The sequence below is a fragment of the Temnothorax nylanderi genome, unplaced genomic scaffold (assembly GCF_030848795.1).
Source record: "Temnothorax nylanderi isolate EJ_2023f unplaced genomic scaffold, tnyl_v1.0 TNYL_tig0019_pilon, whole genome shotgun sequence".
Classification (NCBI taxonomy): Eukaryota; Metazoa; Arthropoda; class Insecta; order Hymenoptera; family Formicidae; genus Temnothorax; species Temnothorax nylanderi.
This window is the reverse complement of record NW_027249081.1, coordinates 1,278,020-1,297,935: the sequence shown is the minus strand read 5'-3', so window position 1 is coordinate 1,297,935 and position 19,916 is coordinate 1,278,020. Positions and strand designations below refer to the sequence as shown.

At 36.3% G+C, this 19,916-nt stretch overlaps 1 long non-coding RNA gene and 1 pseudogene across 1 annotated transcript; one reads left to right on the top strand and one right to left on the bottom strand.

Annotated features, from left to right (window-relative positions):
* Positions 1-109: 109 nt before the first annotated feature.
* LOC139768897 (uncharacterized) lies at positions 110-1,788 on the top strand (annotated as a pseudogene).
* A 534-nt stretch (positions 1,789-2,322) lies between these two features.
* On the bottom strand, positions 2,323-5,280 carry LOC139769021 (uncharacterized). Its single transcript, XR_011717472.1, has 2 exons — positions 3,201-5,280; positions 2,323-3,073 (listed from the first exon to the last, which is right to left on the bottom strand). It is a non-coding gene; the product is annotated as an uncharacterized lncRNA (long non-coding RNA).
* Between the last annotated feature and the right edge of the window lie 14,636 nt (positions 5,281-19,916).

The window sequence follows — 19,916 nt, the reverse complement described above, 5'->3', positions numbered from 1 at the left end:
GTCACACGGACACGGCGCGCGCTTGTAGTGGCGTTCCCCCACTCCAAGAGCACCGTGGGTGCTCGTAACCAGAACTTGCATCACTGCTCAGAATGAGAAAAATGACCAAATGTTGGCGAATGAAAAAAATCACTGGTGCTAATGTCATCATGAATGATACCACCAATCCATTAAGGACGTTCTCCGGTCCTTATACTAGAGAAAATCGATTTTCTTAGGATTTTCTTGAAACTGTGAATATACGTTAATTTAGGTGTGCTTTATGCGTGATCTGCCACATATTCAATATTCGTATTTATGCTTACAGAACATTAAACCGTACTGTTACTAACGATATTATTCAAACTATGTCATCATTTTATAATAGTGTTTGCTTACCAATGTTGAAGATCAAATATAACAATATTGACGGTTTGCAGGATATATTGCAGATAATAAAAACCGCGTTTGATGATTTTAAAACTGAATATTCTACCTTTAAATATTTAAAGAGTATTGGTTGCTTAATAATGCCGTCGACTATAACAATAGACACATCCATTATATTTGGTCCAATTAACAAAAAGAAAAAATCGTTTACATGTCACAAAAATATTAGTATTATACCATTGAAAACAGTATTAATAAAATTTCTTGAACTTCCTAACGTTTTCTCCACTATAACTGCCTACATTGAAAGATGTAAAAACGATAATAATATTATCACTTCAATAACTCAAAGTTCATTCTGGAAGTCTACTGTAAAAGATTCGAACAGTAAAATTGTATTAATTTTGTTTTCAGACGATATTGAAATTAATAATCCTCTAGGTTCACATAAAGGTATCCATAAGCTCGGCGCCGTTTATTGTACAATTCCATGTATTCCTGAAGAGTATTCCAGCAGACTAGAAAACATTTTTCTACTTCAACTCCATAATTCCGTTGATCACAAGCATTTAGGAAATAAAAAAATATTTAACAAAGTTATTGAAGTTATAACAGATTTGGAAGTAAATGGTATACAGATTAAAATTAACGGTGAAGTAAAAGCGGTATTTTTTAAATTGTGCTTTATTGCAGGAGATAATTTAGGGTTGAATACCATGTTAGGATTTTCTAGAAGTTTTAATTCGACATATTGTTGCAGAATTTGTCTTATTGCTAAACAAGATATTCAGAAACAGGTGCGAGAAAACGTGGACTTAATACGAACGGTTACAAATTATACAGATCACTGTAAAGAAAAGATTTTTGGAATAGACGAAGAGTGCATTTTTAATAGTATTCCCAGTTTCCATGTTGCAGAGAACTTTTCTGTTGATCCCATGCACGATCTCCTAGAGGGTGTATGTCGTTATGATATTGGGAAAATATTAAAAAATTTTATCCTAACGAATCAACTATTTACGCTAAAAGTTTTCAATGAAAGACTTCGATATTTTAAGAAAATCTCTTTCGGTGAAAATATTCCTGTAATAACGCAAAATTTTTATAGAAAAAGAGTATTTGATTATTTCATCTTCCGAAATGAAATACCTTGTTCTAAATCTTTGTTTAATTATTGGAGATATTATTCCAGTCAATAACGTTATCTGGGAATTATACTTAATTTTACGACAGATCGTATGTATTGTTTTCTTACATGCCGTAAATAGACAAACTGTTGATTTAAATTACGACAAAAATAACAACAAAAATAATAATTATAATTATAAAATAATAATATTACAATCTCATACATTAAGAAATCTTTCAAAATTTATATATATTTTTAATTTTCAGATTCAGAATAAGAAAACTGCTTGAATGCAACGTTCTTTGCATTGTTCACGTTCAACTTGCTTTGAAGAAAATTCTTGCTTTGTTAAAAATTTTAATAATGTTAAATGTTTAATGTTTAATGTTTGTTTAATGTTTGGTGTATATATATATATATATATATATATACAAAAGATTAAGATTAAAGGAGAATAATCTTGTTTCCTCGGATTCTCCCGTTTATCAGGTATCAATTATATGCATATGTATACTATAGGTATATGTATACTTAGTAAGAAGACTTAGAGCAGAGACTATAATTTAAATATTTTGCTGTCTTATCTGTATTTGTATGGAAATACTTACACAATCTTTATCGGCCGTGTGTCCAACGTTTATTCCATTGCTGTGATTAACTGATATCGTCGATATAGTATTCGCCATTGTAATAACATTAACAAAGAAGATATAATAAATAAATATTTAAATTGTCCAATTTATTCAATTAATAGAACATTTAATAAATGTCACACAAAGATCGAAATGACAGGAACTAAAATTGGCAGTGAAAACATCTCTTGATATATTTGATATATATTATATTAATTAAATTCGAACAACTCGCTGTCGCAAAATTCACGTTTTACAACGCGCAACACTTGCACATACACACCGGGTAGTTCTTGCGAGACACCGCACATGACCTCGTTTCATAACTTTTGTTTCCTCGCCTTTCGCGAGACATTCACAAATTCATTTCCGTGACATCACTATATTTATATATTGTTCCTATACTATTCCACACATTCCTATATACTTATAATTTTTTGCTTATAAAAGTATAAAAAACTTGTTTGTCAAAGGTGTTGTAAAACAAACCACAATGTGACTTTGTTAACGTCAAAGAAATTACAAGTAAGTATGAATAATTTTTCCTTGTCAGAATAAAAAAATTTGGCATGCGGTATCTTAACAATCATAATCTAGTATGCCTGCGGTGAGAGATTAAAAGCCTCAATGGCTCATTTTATTTGTCACACTTTTAATTCAAATGTGTATCCCTTACATGTATACAAATTTATATAACATAAAAATTTTGGCGGGTATAAAGTACTATTACATTACATTCAGAATATGTGGATATGGATGAGGAGATCTAAATATAGATGTTGCGAATATAAAACATAGATGCTTTCTAATACGCATGATAATCCATACTCTGACGCAAAGTCATACATTCGACCTCATCAATTTTCAAAGTATTCGTCTTCACGTTAATGTTTTCCTCAAGTTGAATCTGCGTTTTGAATAAGAAACGTAACGACGCCTCTGCCTGCAACATATATCTCGTAATAATAAAAAATTACTGTTTGCGCAAAGTTTATCAAATTAGTGTTACGAATGTTGGAATTGTACAGTTAAGATTATCTACAGCAAGACACGAAACGGATGTCACAAACCTCGCAGAGCATTCGTTAGAGGTTTGCCGCGACATTCTGCAATTCGTGTAGCTCCTTCACGAGATTGGCTTCGACCAAGTCCTGGGTGAGTTCGTTTCCTGGACGTTGACATCGATGACTTAGCCTTGTATGAGCCAGAGCGATGTGACCTTCTTTATCAGCTATTTTTTTATATACGTGATATTGCTTGTCATGACGGTAACCTGTTTTATGATCTACAAAGAAAATTGCAATAAAATTATAAGACAAGTACACGCAGAAAATTTTTCTCGAATATATAAGTATACACGAACAAAGTAAATACCATACTAATCTTGCACGGCTAGGATATAGTCATAATATGCAAAAGATTTCAAGAAAGTATAGGAAATTTTAGAGAGCAAAGAATAAAACTATACGTAGAAGTAAATATTTCCATCAAGTATGGGACTTTAGAGCGCGTTTTACTACATGTAGAAATGCACGTACAGAAAATCCGATTATAATATATTTTATCCCGAATATGGCTGATGGACAACAAACGAGACGTCTGTTGCAGTCATGGCAAAAACATAAGTTGCCGTTATAGGCTGTGGCGGTCAGCTGTCCGAAACGAGCGAACTTCAGAACGCTGTAGAAACCTTGCCGAGCTGCCCTAGATATAAGGGTCGATGTTGAATTTTAATCACGCGAGAATATACCGGCGATGCGCCGCGTAGCGGGCGCGAGCCAAACCCTCTCACCGCGCAAGCCGAACCCTCTCGCCGCGCGAGCCCGCGTTGCCGCTCGCGCCGCGCGCCTTCCGTCGTCCACGATCGTGTTTACTATCGCATTTCTATGAAGAACATAGACTATTGCCAGATACGCAACGAATATTTCTATGCAGTTCACATTAGGTACCACCCTGGATTATATTTTTCCTATACTGTCTTAAGAAACAACACGCAATCCAAGACATCTGTGAAGTTGGCAATTCAAGCTACAACGTCGAATATACACATATTAGTATGGGACTTTTTTTACTTTTCTCATATTTCCTTGTTAGTATGGCAAACTTATTTACCTTTAGGTTACAAGATGTATCTGATCAAACTATTACTTTTCTATTGTCATATATTAATTTCCGGTTGAATACGCGTATATCCTACCGGTGCCGAGCAAATCTAGTAAATTTTATTATGAGTATTCTACATTATTCGAGAAAAATTTTCTGCGTGTAATAGCAAAACTTTTAAGTTAAGGTAATAAAAAGCTTAAAATAGTTATTTTAATAGTTTTTTAATAGTTTTTTTTATTTTAATAGTTTTTTTTTTCAATATTTTTATAAAACTTACCTCTATTTCTCTCGACTACTCATTTCCGACTTATATTGCGAGGAAATATTTATTCTCATAATTTCCGAAAGTCAAAATTTCATTTAAACCGTAATATTTCCAGAAATATTAGTTGCGCGGTATAACATAAATAATGCATTTTGTAGGTAATTTAATTCTCTTTCACTTTCATTGTATGCATTTTTTACTTTCGGACAGCCAGAACTGAGATATTTTGAAAAAACGCTCGAAGAAACAGCTCTTTCCTCATTTGGCCAATGCTTCAAAAAAATCTATCTCGGGAACTAATGGTCGTACGAAGTTCTACAAAGAACCAAATTGCGAGGAATTTTATCAGCTACATTTTCGATCTGAATGTTCTTTCCCGTGAAACTAATAATTTCCGAGTTATTCGCAAAAAATCCATTTTTGTACTCTTTTTTTCAAGATGGCGCAGCCGGCTCACGCTCTATGTATGGGGACTTTTAGTATGTTTAAAAAAACACTAAAATGAACCTGTATACCAATTTCCAGCTTGCCGGCAATTTTTTCATTCAAACGCCCAAAAATAATCTAATTTGACTGGGCTACTATGTTTACAATAAACACGTAGCGTTTTCGCTCGACTTCATTACAGTTGAAACCTATACGGATCAATATTACCGCGAACTTCATATATTTTTCATTTAACCAAAGACAATGTCATAGTGACAAAACGTACAGTAGAACAAACTTCATGTTTATTTGACGTGACGCAATATCCTTTTAATGAAGTGAAATACTTTGTCCATTTCTTAATAAATTAAGTTGAATAAACTATCGTTCTTGTTAGTCCAACTATTTATGAGATATATTGAATGTGAAGACGCCTTAGTTTGACAAAATATTTGTTTCTCCTGAAAAAGTCATTAGTTGACGTAATATAAAAGGTGTTGCCGAAAAGTAACGAATTTATTGGATTAACCATTCACGCATTTGATGGAATCAAAGTTTGCTTTTTATAATCAAATGAAATAATAAGAAAAAAATATTTAGTTAATGAGAACTAACATTTTTTGGAATAACTAAGCTATTAAAATACGGTAACCAAATATTTAATTGAAATGACCTTATATTTTTTTCGCGTGCCCAAAGTTTGCTTTTTATGAGCAAATGAAATGATAATAAGAAAAAAATATTTAGTTAATAAGAACTAACATTTTTCGGAATAACTAAGCTATTAGAATACGGTAACCAAATGTTTAATTGAAATGACCTTATATTTTTTTCGCGTGCCTACATGTTTTGTTGTACAATAGATGATATTAATGATTAAAAGTTGACAGTATCAAAACATATAGTTGACTAAAAAAAAATGGAATATAAACAAAATCAGTTTTATTCATGAGTAATAATTTGATTGTTTCAAATGTACTATTAGGTTATTGTTGTTATTACTACAAGGTGTACCTATAATATATTACTACACCTTTTAATAATAACAAATGTACTACGTGTAGTAATAATAAATGTACATTTGAAACAAGTTATTACTAATAAATAAAACTGAATTTGTTCATATTCCACTTTCTTCTTTTGAGTCAACTACATGTTTTGATGCTGTCAACTTTTAATCAATGATATCTATTGTATAACAAAACATGTGTGCACGCAAAAAATAATGTGTGTAAGGTCATTCGAATTAAAAATCTTCCTTCAAAAGTTCAAGGTATAACCCTCGATAATGCATCGGCAAATACGAAGTTCATGATAGAGCTGGCAGCACTCATGTCTGCTGAGAATATTAATTTCGACCCAATCAATCAACATTTTCGATGTTTTGCTCACATTATAAACTTAGCTGTTAATGATATGCTCAGAATAATACAATCAAATATCGATGAAGTAGACGAAAATACGGATGAAGAATCCAACGATGATGAAGAAATTTCTTCTGATAATGTTACAAGGACACTTACAAAGCTTAAAAATCTTTTTCGAAAAATAAAATATTCAGAGCAGTGGACGAACAAGCTGAAATCATGTTGCGATACAACAAATTCTTCAATGTGTACGCCAAATCTCGGAGTAACTACACGATGGAATTCGGTTTGCGATATGATTGACTCGGCGCTCCAGATGAGACAGGCTCTAAATTTGCTGTGTGAAAATAACGAAATTTTAAATATCTATCTTTTATCAGCAATGGAGTGGTCTCTTTTAACCAAGCTGATCAAATTTTTACGAGATTTTAAAGTTTTATCCACTGCTCTTGGTGGCGAAAAGTACGCAACATTACCGCTCGTTGTAATTGGTATCAATATGATGCTCGATAAGCTAGAAAAGTTTATTCTTTCACATCAAGAACCAACAGATAATTGTGTTATGAGAATTGTCTGCCAAACTGTTATTGAGGCCCAAAACAAATTAGTTACACATTACACGAAATCTAATTGGATTTATTGCGTAATACTTATCCTCGATCCGCGACATATAGTCGAAACTTTTCAACGAACGACATGGGGCAGAGAAATGGCTAAAAAATCGATAAAACAATTTGAATTAATATATCGAACTAAATACTACGAACCTAAAATGGTTGCTCAAACCAGTCTTGATACATCACACACAAATTTTGAGAAAACTTCCGAAAGTGCTCCTACTAATACACTGGATAATATATTGGATTTAGGATTGTTTTTTGAATCGAATACGTCTGATCAGATCCTAAGTACAAATTGGCGAAAAGAATTGGACGATTATTTACGCCTTCAACGAGCTGACAAAAACAAAAATATTCTTTTATGGTGGTGTCAGCATGAAAAGCAATTTCCCATATTGGCTTCGATGGCAAGAGATTTCTTCAGCATTCAGGCCACATCCGTTCCCGTGGAACGTTTCTTTTCAAAAGCATCATTAGTAATACGTAAACATCGTAATCGACTCAACAACGAATCAGCACAAAGTTTATTATGCTTAAATTCGTGACTCACTTGCAGCTTATCTTCAAAAATAATCGCAAAACTCGAAAGTAGCAAAAAAGAAATGGAAAAAATGTTTAATAAATAAAATGTTTAATTGTTTAATGTTTAATAAAGGTTTTTGTCTCGATATGGGCTCGCGCGAGCAACGATGCGATGGTCGAAATCGCTATCCGACGTGATCGTCGTGTTATTCGATCCCATTCGCTGGTCAAGAGACATTTACGTGGAGCATGTGTCCGGCGTGCGCCAGTACGCCGCTCCTTCGCGTCCTTCCGCTGATGGGGTACCGGCCACTCCGCCTCACGCGATTCGCCAGCGTTGGCCCACCAACGAATAGGAGCGGCACTAATTCTTCTTTTTTCTAGTCTTTTGTGATTTTTTGTGTGGCGAGTATGAATGCCGCGTAATTTATTATTTTATGCATTGAGTGGCCACGTAGGTCACTTAATTTAATATTGTAAACAGCTCGATGTCCTGCCCACAATATTTTACACTGTGTGTCTTTTTCTTTTCTTCTACTCTTTCTTTCTTATTTATATATTTCCGTACTTTTGTACTTTTTATCTTTTCTTTTTCTTTCTTTGGATTCTCTTCCTACTTCTACTTTTATTTTTAATTTTCGTATTTATTTGTGTGGGCCTGTATGTTCCGAGTGTGAATGCCGTGTACTCTATATTGTATTTTACCTGAGTGTGAGTGTTCCGCGAGACAAGCGTTAGCGCATCTTTTTATCCTGTGAGATATGCCGCACGCGGGCCCCTGGGTCAGTTTTAACTTCTGACGTCCACTCTTCTGTGATAGGCCCAGGGGCCATAAAGCTGTGATATTTTATATATTTATATTTCATGACCGTGTCTGGGATTAGTCTCCCAGCGCGCTTTGCGATGGTCCACTGGCGGGGGGGGGGCCTCATGTCCCCCGCCCATGATATTAATTAAGACCGGCGTGCGGCCTAATGCCGTGCCTTTAATATGTACCTTGTATGGGGCGAAGCCCCCGGGGAATTCGTTTGTTTAAAATAAACGGCATTTAATCTGTTTTAACTCATGGTTGCCAAGGACGACTCTTCGCTTATGATGCCGATTATGCAGCAAATTCTATCTGGCATTATTTTGCGGCTGACAAATGCCCAAGTCTGGCCGGAAAACCGAAGTTCTTCATTCAAGCGTGCCAAGGCAGTGAATCCGATCCCTACTCTAGGAGCACCTAGAATGAATAGAAATGCAAGACGCATGAATGCGTTTAACCAGAAGAAGGCAGCAGAGAAAAATGACTCGGCCGAGGAAGCTGCGGCAGAGCAGTATCCTCAGGATTATCCAGAAAAAGTACGCCGAGGAAAACCTACACCAAGAACAAGAGCGTACAAGGAGAAACAGAAAGTCCCTACTGCTAAGCCTCCTACAATAACGGATCCCGCGGAAGTGACTCCGGGACTAGTGAAGGCTAAGAGTGAAACACTCAAAGATGAACCCTTATGAGCAGAGTTTTAATGTCAACGAGTGTACAGAAATGGATGGATTAGATTCAATTTCCGCACCTCAAACAATCCGTATACCAATTCATGCGGATTTTCTTATTGCTTTCTCAAGCAGTCCAGGTATTGTCATTTGCGCTAACTAAACATTAACCCTCTATTGCCTCTTACGTTATTTAGCTCAACCTAAGTGATATATATATAAATCCAAAAATTCAACCCAAGTGGTATAGTAGCTTTAATTTCTTCCTAACAAATGGTTTTTTTTTACTCCCGTCGCATTCTTCCCTAAATAATGTTTATTGTTTTTTATTCAATCAAAAATTTTAGTAGGGGAGACCAGAGCTCGTTGGCACCGTTTTCACAATTTCGGCATTTGAGTTTTTATACAACTAATTATCATGATTATACAGTACTAATATGATAGAGAGATGACAAATGTGTGCGCACGTCTAATCGCGAATTTACTTGCATAAATTGTTGTTCAGACATGTGAGTTTAGATGAGAATTATTAAATGTTCAACAATTTTTGTTGTGACATGTTTTCGTTGCCTAACAAAAATTAGAGCAATCATGGAGATTTGTTAATATAGAAATCGGTAACCCCTTTTGGAGACTTTATAGACTTTAGAGAGAAAATGAGACTATATAAGCTACCGAATGACAGCTTATTTATTACTCTACGATTAATAGTTTCGAAGATATAAACGTTCATAGTGTGACATATTTTCGTTGCATAACAACAATTAGAACAATCATGGAGATTTGTACTGTATCAAAAAGGTAAAAAATAAAGGGTTCGGACTTATTTTATCTTAAATGGGACTTCTTAAGCTTTAAAATGAGATGTTAATTATTATTCTACGATTAATAGTTTCGAAGATATAAACGTTCAAAGTGTGACATGTTTTCGTTGCATCGTGCACCCGATATTACCCCCTACCCAACGCGGAGAAAGACGTAGTTCTACGTCAAAATATTTTACATGAACCAGAACTCAGAGATTCTACACAGCATATCACTCTATTCTCTCTAAGTACGCGACGCTTGGACAATATAAATTTATTAAAAAATCATACAACATTGCTAGTGTCGGGAACTCTTTAGAAAATACTTTAGTATGCTCAGAACTATTCGAGAAATATTTTACATAAACCGGAACTCTGACATTTCGTACAGCATATCACTCTATTCTCTCTAAGTACTCGGCTTTCGGGCAATATTAATTTATAAAAAAATTTATTTTATTGGCTTGACTCACTATTTATATTCCTCGTCGGTGTTTTGACTTACGACATGCTTGTACTTTGCAATATCTTCATATCATTGTTGTGTGACGTGTCGATGAGATCGTTAAGTCTCTTCGCAGATTATTCATTCTGTACACGGCTCTGTATTCCACGTTTTTCAGACCGATTGGTGAGGTTACAATACAACTAAGGAACTTGAGAAACCCAAGTCGCAAGATTTGAAGAAAATGAAGCTGTAGTTTTAAATCCAAAAATCGATTATTTACGACCAGATTAAAAATTAAAGGACAGACCCAAAATATTAGCCGAACGAAACAGACTGAAGCTAGAGAATGAGAAATATAAAAATAATCTGGCTCAAATGAAAACGCAGTGCAAAAAATTGTGGGATTTCGTAATTACCACGTTGGCACATATCAATTCGAGTTGGGAAGAATGTGAAGAAGGATTGAATCTGACTCAAACGCTGAGCAGCGATAGTGAAACTGACACTACTGTACATAGCACTAATTCCGTAAAATACACGACATCAAGATGAAAGCGTGCATTGATTGTTACTATGTACCAGGGACCTAATTGGCCGGCCGAAGTGCACAACGCCAAACAAAAACGGCGTTGAACGAAAAAAGAGAAGCAAATTGTGAGACAACTATTCAAAAATTTTATTATAAACGGAAAAACTCCGCACCCAACAGAAGTCGAGACTTAGTTGTATTGTAAAATCCATAAAATGTGACCTGACGACATTTTGTCATTAGAATCTCGCGTTTGCGGCACAAATGCAGCACAATACGACACAATAAAAAAAAACTAAAAATTCGAAAAGTGCGGGGTTATCAAAAATTTTGTTTTTTTAAATTTTCTCGAGTACGCTTTGAGTTACAGAGTTGCGGTTTGCGGCACAATACAGCACAAACGTAGCACAAGGTAGCACAATTATTAAAAATACAGAATTCAAAAAGTGCGGGGCCACACTTCACACACGTGAAAGTCGGACTGTTCGTGATGGTGTTATGAAAATAAACAAACCATACCTCTCCCTTCGAGGAGAAGGCGTAGGAGTATAGGGAGATCGGAGGAAGATGAAATCGCAAGCAGGATGGAGGAGAAGCTACTCATGAGCTCCGATGATGAGGAGAAGGACAAGAAGAGAGAGTGGGCTAAATAGGGAAGAGCGGTGACGGGAAGGAGGGAGGGTCAAGGATGGGGCCGTTGCAGAAGCGAAGGAGGAAGAAGAGGAAGATGGTCATGGGGAGTCGGTTTATATTAATAAGTAATTGTAAGAGGTTTGGGTACGTTCCTCGCAAAAAACGCCTTGTAAACTCTATGGGGAAATACAATAAATAGCATACATACATACATACATACCTCTCCCTTCGACCTTTGTAAGCAGTCTTGATGCGATTTCTACGAGTTGACAGTTGAATTCGCTCAACTGTCTGTGATCGTGTGTGATTGCGACATTTATGTTCTGTGATCGCGACCGCGTGGCCCACAATTTTCTTTTACACAATGCCGGCAATAATTTGGAAACAGTTTCATAAACTCGATAAATACAACCTGGAGAAAAAACCATACAAACAATACGCACCAGAAGATCTAAAAAAAGCGGTGGAAGATGTAAGAAATAAAATATATAGTGTCGCAGAGGCGGCAAAAAAACATTCGGTGCCCGTTAAAACACTCTATAGACACCTTAAAAATATTACGCAGGTCCAAGACAGCGGAAAGTCGCCAAAAAAATGAAAAGAAAAACGCCAAACAGCCATTGAGAAACATTACAAACCACATGGATGATGACCGTGAGTAGAGGCCAAAAGTGTCATCAGCTTTCCGACTAATACCTTTGCAATGTCAATTTTCAGATTTATGAGGAAGTTGAGCATGACATGTCAAAGAAAGTTGCGGCAAAAAAGAAAAAGCCATTGAAAGACGTCTTGACAGACGTGGTTAATGACCGTGAGTAGAGGCTCTATTGGAAATCCAATCGAAAGAAACAGGGCTAAATAAGAGCCAATTCGCTGGTACTAATGATTGAATAAATCTCTCGCATCAAGAACAGCGAATTGGCTCTTATTTAGCTCTGTTTCTTTCGATCATATAATGAAACAATCAGTTCCCCCAAATAATATTTGATAACATTTGACAAATTTCAGGCAAAGTTCCAAAAAGAAGCCCTCGACTCAAAGAAAAAGAAGCTGCTCTAAATGAAGATATACAGGTAAAGAAAATACAATTTTCTCCACAACACTCTCCCTAAAATTGTATTCGGGTTACATAAGACCAATTTTATAACTAAGTTCTTTTAAACGCAACGGTCCTACAGACTTCGTGAACATATCAGCTACTTGATTATTTGTTTCGACATATTCTAATACAATCTTCTTTTCCGACACCAATTCTCGAATGTAGTGATATCTCACTGCGATGTGCTTCGTTTTTTTGTGTTGTTCAGGATTGTTAGCTAAACGAATCTACATGTGAACGTATTCTAATTTGTCCACTACCTTCCGCTGACACCTTACGACCATCGCCTAATTCAAAAGTAACAGTTTCTTTCAACTTTTCGTAATTTACGAAATATTCAATTTGCCAGCAGACATGCTCTGTACACCCTGAATCGATAATCCACTTTGTTGTGTCGGACGTATTCAAAAATCGTGTACTCACCATAGCAAGGTCATGAGTATTTTCCTTTTGCTTATCTTCACTATTACCGTCTTTTTCTTCTGTGAGCAGTCACGACGTAAGTGTGGGCCTCCGCAAGTCCAGCATTTTAATTTTATTTTAGAACTGTCGCCCTTATCTTTCCTATGTGTTCGCTGAGCAGCGCTTCCTCCTGCAGCATTTTCCTTCAGTTGCTTCTTTGCCACCAAGGCTGATTCAGCACCCACGCTCATGTCGCTGATTCCTAATCTTGTTTCTTCAACCATCAGTCTAGATATGAGTTTATCCAAGGTTCGCTCGGCAGCAGGGGTCGAATCCCAAGCGCTATGAAAATGTCGAAATGCGGGAGGTAAGGTATTCAATACTGTCGTTATCAGCATTGTATCAGAGATTGGCTCATTAAGCTCTTGTAATCGACGAGCGAATAATTCTCATTTGCTTACGTGAGTTGCAATATCATCGCCAGAATTGTAACGATATTCACGAAACTGCGTCTGAAGCAAGTAAACCGAATCTGCAGATTTCTGTTCATAGATATTCAATAACTTTACCCACATCTCGTGCTGTATCACACGTCATAACCAACGACAATGGTTTTTTATCTAATGTTGTGACCAAAATTGCTTTTGCTACCTTATTAGCCTTTTTCCATCGAATGAGTTCTGCTACGTCGGCAGGAGCGTTACCTTCGGGTTTGACTAGACTGCCATCGATCACTTCCAGAGCATCACGAGCATCCAGAATCGCCCGTACCTGGAATTTCCATTGCAACCAGTTGCTGGAATCCGCAAACTTCTCAATTTTCACCTTGTCTCCATCCATTGTTCTTCGACAATCGGCAAACAAAGTCCAGAAAGTATATTCAGCAAGCTCGGCACGATTTACCGCGAAGCAACGTAACCTCTCACGTTCAACCAATATTAACTTCACATATAATACGTGACTGGGCCCATAACCTGTTGTTGTTAGGGTCTTTATAACAAGTCAATACGGTTACGATTGAGATTTATTATAATGCTCTGTTATAATACTTTATTCGGTTCGGCCTTCCAGCCTAAAACCCGGGACTTGGTTTACAATTTCGTTACTTAACACACACACACACACACACACACACACACACACACACACGCACACGCACACGCACACGCACACGCACACGCACACGCACACGCACACGCACACGCACACGCACACGCACACGCACACGCACACGCACACGCACACGCACACGCACACGCACACGCACACGCACACGCACACGCACACGCACACGCACACGCACACGCACACGCACACGCACACGCACACACACACACACACACACACACACACACACACACACATTCACTCCTTTATCCATTCCCTTTTCCCTTCTCCTATTCTCTCTCATTTTTCCTAATTCTTTCATGCATTTTACATTCGCTAACTTTCCTTCCTCTCCTAAAAAATCCCTTACTCTAATTCTCCTCTCTCCATCTACATGTGTCAGTATATGCTCAATCGTTCCTTCTCGAGAAGGTAAAGTTTTAGAATTTATTTTAGAAATAGAGTTTCCAAAATATATTTTTTGTATTAGGGTTACAATTTTTTTTATTGTTTTATTTTAGGAAAAGGAAAATCCATACAGGAAGACAAACAAAAATCTAGTGTAATTGTATACGCTGGCGTATACGCGACAGGTTCTAAGAGTTTTTAAAGATACCACCGTTTGCAGGAATCGTGTAAGGAGGAATGGGAGGAAAGCCTGTTCACTTTCAACACCATCGACGACGTCTTCGATAGTCCAGAAATAAACATACAATAACACAATATTACACAAATCGATCAAGACGGACACGACGTTTTGACTGAGGCCGCCGACATTGGGTAAGACAATTAAACCCTTTGGAATTTAAATTTAAATTTAAATTGAAGAAAACCTTATTTACTTTTAATTGAATTTATACAGCGACAGTAGACTGGCGTTGATATTGCCTATCTGCCCCGCGGAGATGCTGGACCTCCATCCTTCACACTCGACTGTGAGGTCAAAAATCAAACGAAAAAACCTTTCACGGATATAAATCATATTCTGCAGAAGACATGCAGAAGGCAGAAGAAAGTGTGCTGAATAATACATACACTCCCACAGAAGCAGCAGTGCAATTTTCAATTTATGAGGAAAAGGATGACACGACAAATTCAAAAGAGAAAAATCGATGTAAAGACCCCTTGAATGATATGGTTAATGAAACCAAAAAACGGTCTTCCAGATTAGCAGCCAGGGCGGGATTACAGGAGAAGGAAAATGAAAATCCAGAAAGTAAAAAACCAAACAAAAATCTAGAAAATCAAAAATCAAAAAACAAAACGTTTCACGGATACAAAGAATATTCAGCAGAAGACATGCAGAAGGCAGAAGAAAGTGTGCTGAATAATACGTACACTCCCACAGAAGCAGCAGTGCAATTTTCAGTAAACCTGAAAACTTTATATAAACATTTAGAAAAATACAAACACTTATAAAAAATGCATGTGTTGTGTATATATACAGTTTCGTATTATTCGTAGATACCTATCGCGGAGGCAATATCGTGGCTCCAAATGCACACAGAGCCATGGGAAGTAGTCCTTGCAAAGTGGAAGTTTACAACGGAATGTCGTCGCAAAGACAATAATTTGCGGGAAACGTTAAAAGACTGTGAAATTTTCGAACGTTGGCCAATTTTAAAGCACCCAAAGCGATACGATCTTATAGAAATAGACTACGCTTCCCTGAAGTTGACAACTGTAGAGCTCAGCATAGAAAATTGGTCCGCTTTTTATACGAATCTTCTGAAAATTCGCCCACTCAAGAAGGACGATAGTTACGCGGAATCGTCGAACCAGCTGCTCCAAATTGACTTGACCGATGGTTAATGAAATTTACTATCAGCAGTCGCAAATTGCTATTGTGCATACATCTAGTCTAATACAATTTTTTTATATGCGCAGATAGTAAAATCTTTCTACAGCTACGTATGCTGCCACACATAATACCACCGAAAGGACGAACAAGGGGTAAGAAAAATCACTGGAAACCGTCAATAAGTAAATGCAAAGATAGCATTATTGTGCATGCAGTAATAAACTTCATTTTTTAAAGATATTGTATTTAAAAATAAATTTATTAAAAATTAATAATTGTATACTTCTGTAAGACATTTATTTATTTATTTATTATAGTTGTCGGCCGACACGACCACCATCCAAGAGAAACGAAGAGAAGCAATGAAGAAACTTGGTATGACTGTACAACTTTTCATCATTGCCGTCGGACTTACTCTTTCCGAAATCGACAGCTTCTACGTTTGTATTGATAAAGTAACGACTGTGAATTGAACTGTGTACGAAAATTTCTTATGACTGATTTGTGTGTGGCAATATTCATATATATACAGATTATACTGATGAGTGATGATTTATTTTAAATATTTAAATTCAATATTAATAACAGTGTTGGGTAGTATCTAGATACATATGTATCTAGATACTACCCAACACTCAGATATGTTTTCACGTATTTTTTGTTTTTAAAGTTCAACAATATTATAAAATAAATATAATTAATGTTTAATACAATTTTAAATGTTAATACAATGTTAATGTTAATACAATGTTAATGTTAATTTAATTTTAATGTTTAATAAAAAATAACGTTTAATAATAATGTTTAATAATAATGTTTAATAATAAATAATGTTTAATGTTAAAAAATTTAAATTACATCACAATATATATATTATATTCATTATCAGATCCTCTTTAGATTACACTATTCATGACCTTATATATTTCCCTTATAAGGAGCTAATATAATTTTACAAGGGCCTGATTGTGATAACTTATAAGGACCTTATAGGAAAACTGCGTTACACGATTACTTAGATACCGATAAGGCAATAGTATCAGTTCCTGACAACTAAATCAGGCAAATATTATATGGTCCTTATTTGGACCCTACTTTAATTTCCAGTCGGGTATATTCATTTAAACGACATTTAAAAAAGCATAATAAAAATAATAATTGCTCTATTGAACCTAAATCTGATTTATGTTATGATAATATTTTATGTCAAGACATTTTTAAATCAGATAACGTTAAAACAGATCGGGTTAAAACATACACTGATTCTGAGGAATTCTTAACAGCGAAAACTTGTGAACAATTAATTGTTGATTCATTAATGACATTAGAACAATTTGATGATATAGTTACAAAGAGGGCTGCTTTATTTGTTTCGAAATTATATTCTGATATTACGTTATCACGATCACTTGCACATGAAATAATACAATATGCAGATAATCTTTACAAATCAACTATAGACATTATTAAACATAAATATGAATGTCAAGAGAAGGAACGGAATGTACTATCAGGCTTCAAAGATATGTGCATAATTCTACAAAACGCTTTTGCTGAATTTAAAACCGAATATCAAACATTGCAGTATTTTATACGACATGGATGTCTTATTATACCACAATCTATTGATATTGCCGTAATGTTAAATCCGAAACGTATACAAATGCATAGAAACATAGGTTTAGTTAATCGAGTTTTACAAATTGTTCCCATAAAATCTCTTCTAACAAAATTTTTACAGTTGCCACATGTCTTTCAGATGATAATGACACATATGTCCGAAAAATAAATGTAGCAACCTATTCACTTCTATTAGGTATTCACGGTGAAGTATGGAAATAGCGCACACAAGGAAGGAGCTATGTACATGAGCGCTTTGAACGCACACGTACACGGCTCCTTCCTTGTGTGCGCTACCTCCTCCACACGATAAGCAGCGGGCGGTATCTCGAAGTTGGCAACTATAGTCGTACGTCGTATGTCAGACGACGAACGCGGTGTGATTTCTCAATACAGTAGAATTGGTTCTTGCCGTTCTTGGTTTGCGCATTTAGTTTCCAGCTCTCTGAAACTTCCTGGGGACTCCCCTATCATCCTATTTGTCCAAATTTTGTTTTAATACAAATCTGTTTAACAAGTAAGTATACTTGGTAAGTAAGTATAAGGAAAAGGATATATGAGAATCTTTTTCTGTTTGGGATTTCTTTTAGTCACTCATTTGTTTCGATTCCCTGGAAAACATGGACCCTGCTGCATTAGAACGAAGACATAGAGTCTTTGAAGAAGGTCTTGCTGATCTTGCAGCTGAAGTGCCTAAATCTACTGCTCCCCGAGTTGAAGGATGGAATGATGCAAAATTAATGCAATTAAGGGCCAATTAAAAGTTCAACATACAGGTTACCCAACGGAGATTTCTTAAAAGAATTTTGGTGAGATTTTACAAGCTATATTTCTCTGGATCAGTGGCACCTGAAGACAATGTCATCGGAATTATATCTGATGCTACAGCTCTTGCTAGAACAACTTCTGCAGAAATTTGGCCCGAGACAGTTTTTGATATAGCTCCGTTTTACCCCATATGCACGAGCACAGTAGAAAAACTTGAAATTCCGACTCATGGAGCTCTAATAAAAGTGGTCGATGTAGTTCCGGGAATGAGTGCTGAAGAAAAAACAAGATATTTGCAACTTGTCAAAACTTACTCAGTGGATGACGCAAACAAATTCAAAAATAAAATAGCAGAGATGATTGACTCTACTACAACTCAAGGCGCTGCAACAAGAGAAGAAATCATACTAAGACAGATTACAGGCTTTTTAGCCTTGACCATGTGGAGGAAATGTAAAAATCAACCGAAAAAGAAACGCGCTGAATCAGCACGTCCAGAAGAGACGGATTATGAGGAGATCATCAGGGTGTTAAGACAAGATTTAAAAGACAAAATGCAGGAAATCGAAAGGCTCAAGGCTGATCGCAAAATAGCGATAAAAAAAAACAAAAAGACTTCGACCAGATTTTAATCAAATTTTCAATCTCGCAAAAAAATTGAACGAGACAATCAACAAGGCACTGCTAAAGGACAACGCCGATGCCAAAGCCGGCAAAAATAAGAAGGCACAAGATAAAACTCAACTTAATGCACCGGTGTCAGCCGCGCTGCCACGCGGTGGTCGCTCCATCGCCGCCAGGCTCGGCGCCGAATCCCCGCACGGAGAACTTTAAGATAAATCCGATGGTATCGTGTTTGAAGAAACTGCGATCATACTGCGCGGCAACATCACATTGTTTAGACTATGCTTCTACAATGCTTCAGAAGGGACGTCCAACTACTTCTGCAATGTTTGTATTGTTGGCTTCTCAATATGTCATGACCAGACAGACCGAAGCAGCCGACGGAGCAACCGCTGCCATTCTGAGTTCAACCGTTCTCACTCATACCGCCAGAAACGGACTTGGTATGATTCAGCTCTTAGAGCAAGCAGAAATAGCCACCCGGCAAAAATAGACCCAAATTTGTAGAATGTCTTACACAAACATTACAGCTGACAATTGGGACCAAATTAAACTGTTCTTTAGATCATATTTAACCAAAGCCAATTTACAGTATGGATACAATTGGGCAAGGATTATCAATGATGGATATTTGCGAGATTATTCCCCTCGTGAAATGTTACCATTAGCCGGAGTGTTAGCAGGAGTGATAGAACAGCATCAAGGAAGAGGAATCTGGGAAGCTGAGTGGTGCAAGGGTTATGTAGAACAACTAGATGACCTAAGACAGTTCGGAAAAGCCTTGTATGAGCTTACTAAATTTAATCTTGATTCTACTGTTGCCATGCCTGCTGCTCAACCTACTTTGGATCGAGCAAGGGCCATGAAACCAGCTCCACCAGCTGGTCAACAGGAAGCCTTAGCCATACGAAGAATTCAATTTTAAGATTTACAAAAACCAAATTAAGGAAAAACAATAATTAAATCCTTAACACAATTGGAATTCCAAATTTTACCAGTCCAAAATTATTGGCTGATCAAAATTCTAACATGTCTCTCCAGAATGCAGATTTGACTCCCAAAACCCAGAGCACTGAAGACATGGATATTTTAGACCTGGAATGTAAAAATGCTTTAGATGACTTTGCCTCTACTGAGGATGAACCTGTGATTAATAAGACCAAAGAT